The sequence below is a fragment of the Pygoscelis adeliae genome, unplaced genomic scaffold (assembly GCF_000699105.1).
Source record: "Pygoscelis adeliae isolate BGI_AS28 unplaced genomic scaffold, ASM69910v1 Scaffold294, whole genome shotgun sequence".
NCBI classification, from domain to species: domain Eukaryota; kingdom Metazoa; phylum Chordata; class Aves; order Sphenisciformes; family Spheniscidae; genus Pygoscelis; species Pygoscelis adeliae.
This window is the reverse complement of record NW_008824722.1, coordinates 4,432-9,005: the sequence shown is the minus strand read 5'-3', so window position 1 is coordinate 9,005 and position 4,574 is coordinate 4,432.

Below are 4,574 nucleotides of genomic sequence, written 5' to 3'. Positions count from 1 at the left end.
CTGGCTGAAGAACTGCAAGTGGTACTTTGATTCATACTGTTCAAATTTCTTTTCCATAATTTTTTATTTAAAAAAAAAATTGTGAGGAAATCACTCTGTCACAATTCTAAGTAGAAGAATAAATTTGCAAGGGCCTGGAGATTTAGTTGAAGGACTTGGTTCGGAAGTGAGAATGAACAGTGTTTTGAGTCTGAAGACACTCTGTTGGCTCACAATTTTCTTCAGGTTGCATGATCTCTGCTTGAAGAACCCTTTGTCTAAAAACAACAGCAACAACAAAAAAACCCACTTCTGAAATCTTGTGTCAGGGCTAAAATTCGCTGCATTACTGGGCTGTGTGGAGAAGGCATAGCAATATTGTGTGAAATATTGGAGGTCCTTTTAAATGCAGAGCAAGTAACTGGTGACCTTCTAAGCCTGATTGACATTAGCCACTTGCTAATGTTTCATGTCAGGCTGAGGTGATGGGAAATTGATCAGGATGATATTTGTCTGTGCTGGTGTAAATGCAGTTAGATGGGCAGAGTTTTCATAAAGGTTCAGTTTTCTCCCTTTAGAGATCTGGCTTGAGCTCGGCCAGCAGAAGAGTGGTCTTACTGATACAAATTACATGTCCCCTCGGTCTTTGTGAAACCTAGCTAGGAGTCGTGTGTAGAGAAGCCACAGGTGAATTGAACGGAAGCAGTGTCCTAAAACAGCATTAGGAAAGCGTTAGCATTGGGACAGTTGTGGACTGAAACATCCTTGGACTATGCTTAGAATAGGGCATGCACAGTGCTATACTGCTGCATCCGTGGTAGTATGGACGTGACTGTGTCGATGGACAAGGCTCAGGGATATTTAACAGATATGTAGCGATCTGTTGGCTAAATGATTCCTCTTCCACATATGCATGTAGTCAGCTCTTCTTTCTTTTCTTCTCTTTCTTCTGAATATTTGTTCACAGATCCCAAAAAAGATGTGGTTTACTGCTCCTTGGGGCTAGAATAATTTTTTATCTGGACAATTTGGAGGCTTTATGGCTTCCCATCACAGAATGAAAGCCCAAGTAAATACTCCGGAATTCTTTGAAAAATGTGGAATAGATAACACTTAGCTGCCCTTCAGATGGACTGGGGATCAGAAACAGCATCAGTATGTGAACTGCTGCAAAGATCAACTATACAAAGCTATAGTATTGGGAGCCAGGAATTTTCATCATAAAATATTTATTGCTTTCCTTGCAGAAAAGGAAATTGCAGTAATATCTTGTCACTGCAGAGTCTCCTTGCTGCAGCTTAACTGAAGAACAGGCCACTGTCAAGCCACAGAATGGAATTAGAGGGTTGTAATGTCCCACGGTGACAACCGCTGAACTGACTGGTGAGATGTGACATCAAGTAAACTGAACAAGCATAACATTTCTCGCTTGTATCCTTGTAACTGGAGAAGATAACATGCGTTGTGATGCTTTCAGTCTGTCAAGCAAGTTCTGTAAATGTGCAGCTCCCCCCCCCCCTACACTTTCTGGGTGGCACTGCAATGAGTGACTTTGCTAGCTAGCCTGCAAGTCAGCTTTTTCAGTTCCCCCCCCCCCCCAAAATGTTGTTTACCTGATGATATTTTCCAGTGATGATTTTTTTGTTATTATTTTTGATATCACAAAACTATATTTTGTGTGTTTAGCCTTGGGTGTGGTTTTCACCTTAAAGTCCTATTGGGATATAGAATGGTCTAGGCATCACCTGTAGGGTGTCTTTTACTTTTAAGAAAGATACAATTTTTAAGGTAGATGTTTTGCAAGAGACAATTGAGAACTGCCTTTTCAGAGCAGTTAAATCCCAATGGTGTTTTTAATTGTTTTCTTCTGGCAGAATTTTTTTTTGAAGAAACAGCTGTGGAGTATTGCCACGTTGTGTTTTGGAGCGTTCAAAGCAGAATGCAAAAGGTGACTGAATACAAATGCCCAAGAGCAGTGGTGTTCATTCAGTGTCGTATTTGACTTCAGCCAAAGCGAGCGGGGAGGGTTAGGTCCCAAATCGTTGCCTTTAAATGGCTAATAGCATGGCTATTCATACTTTGCTCTGGTCCCATACTTCCCCTCTGAGGAAAGTGAGTGACCGTGACACTTTTGAGAGTTGCAGGGGGTGTGAGAAGGCGTGCAGAAGAAGGGCACTGTGAGAAGCTGGCAAAGAGCAGCTCAGCAGCAGGATTTTAGCTCTTGCATAGCCACCTGTTGGGTAAAGCACCTGCATCTTTTATTCCCCAATAGAGGAAATAGTGAATATTAAGCAGAGAAGACTGTGTTGAGAATCGCAACATTAAAAAAAGATTGCCCTGCTTTGCTTCCTCTTAGCCAAGCGGTGTGGAAGGAGAAGCTGACTCACACCAACCTGTGTTACAGGCTGCTTTGGGTAGAGTAGTCAGAAAACTGTGTCACTTCAGCCCAAGAGAGCTGTAGGAACAGAAGTGTGGTAATATATTAAAATTACATCAAAGGCTCTGGGAGGTTTTAATGAGATCAGCCCCATATTTATTTTCATGGTTAGGAGCAGAAATAACTGAATAATGTCATGGAAATATTCTGGAATTAGATGTAACAGCCAAGACTGTCTCTAAGCTGGTCAAAGGCTTTGCTGACTCCAGATGGGCTGCTTCAGTTTAGGATATTGGGAGGTTGCGGATAGAGGGTTTAGGCAGAGCAGGGACCTGCTGAAGGCCCCAGAAATGTGAAAATCAGGTGAGCATGGCAGAGTGCTCCTTGCTCTAGCTTTCCTCTTTGTGTCATCAGCAGGGCCAAGACAGCACCATTTTGAGCTGTACCCCTCTCTCTACCCTTACGACTCCCTGTTAGTCTGGACATTCAATTAAAATGGGCTGGAGCTGCTTCTGCGGGTGGTTGGCCCCCAGCTCCCTCTTCCAGGCTGCTGCAGCGGTGGCTCTCCCCAGCCCCCCTCAGCAGGACCCCACTGCTCCTCAGGGCAGTTCTAGGCTCAGGTTTTTCTTTGCAGATAGCTGGGTGCTGCAGTGGGGTAGGACTGCCAGTCGCTTCAAGGCCTAAAATTTTTAAGTGTGCCCCATACTGAGGGGAATCGGTGCTTTCTTTGCAATCCCCAGGGGGTGTCAGGGACCAGCACCAGCTTACCATCCTCTCCTGTCTTCCTTCCTCCCCCTGAGCTCTTTCCTGCTGTCAGCAGAGCTCTGGGCCTCTTCATACACACGTGCCTGTGGCATGTTCAGGGTGCCCAGGAGGCCTGTCGCTGAGCTGAGGTTGTAGAGTCGTATGTGCCTGTGCCAGCGACCATTCGTAACAGTTGGGTTTGAGAAGGTTTCTGCATATTCCATTGCATTTCTGTGCTCTCATGGGGCCCCGTATGCCATTGCTAGTGCTGCATGCACTGTGTATGTGTGCAAGCGAGAGCCTAAATATTTTCCCCAGGCTTTGCTGAAGGAAAGAGACACTTTAAAAAATGGCATGCATTTATTTTATTTGCTTTGCCTAAAATGAAGGGAAATGTTACTCTGCTGGTCAGAGGTTTGTTGGGAGCAGGGCTGCTGTGTGTGTGTGGCCATGATAGAGATGAACGTATCTGATCTGGCAATCGGCGTGCTGCAACTGTTAGGTTACTTTGCGACTTGTGGAGAGTATCTCTGTATGGCATTTCAGTGGCAGCAGAGGCTTTGGGCACTGGAACTTGGGCCCTCTTCCTGCAATTTTGAGGAAATGCATCAGCTCCTGTTGGACGGGATGGTGGATATGTCCCAAAAGGAACAGGGAAGCGATGGACTGAATCAGCAATGAATGTATGTGGCAATACATTTGCACCTCCCAGATTAGCACTGAGACAGCAGTGGCTTGCAAAGATGTAGATGTTAGGCTGGAGCAGTGTAGTCTGTTCCCATTTGGAAGCAAGATGAGGGATATGAGAAATAGAGACCTTTCAAAATGGGAACCAGTTCTCCTTTTCAGGTGACTAAGCCAGGAATTCTTCAATAAGGTTATTTTTGTAAGAATTTTTACGGTCCTATCTGGAGAAAAAAGAAGTTCAGTACTTCCTTTAGCATATTATTGCCATTCTACTGATTTTTAGACTTGAACCTCCACGGTACTGGAAAAACTAAATCTCTTTTCATGTATTTATCAGTAGCTAACAACATTCTCAGAAAATTTACTTTGTTTTCCTGCCTCAGTCTCAAATGCTTTCCCTCTTGCCTTCAGCCACATAGCATCTGCCATACTAACACTGTGTTTTCTTCAGAGCGAATTATATTTGGAAGCTCAGGCAAGGCACAGGAGAGTTGTGTGTAGTGGAAAGTCCTTTTATAAATGAATAGAGAAGTTGCACTTAAACAGCCCTTAAGAACTTCGGGTTTTTTGGACGCCAAGAAGGTACATATATTTTAATGTAGGAGGATGCAGTTCAGCACAGCCTTTCAACAAGTTAAACAGCCAAAGATAATACAAAACCTTGTCTTTAGCCTTGCTTAAATCAAAGGAGAAAGTCTAAGTCTTTTTTCTTTTTTTTTTTTCTTCCTCCCTCCCTTTTTGACAAATTTCACCTTGAATAGGTGAATTCTAAAAGCCATGCAAAGAA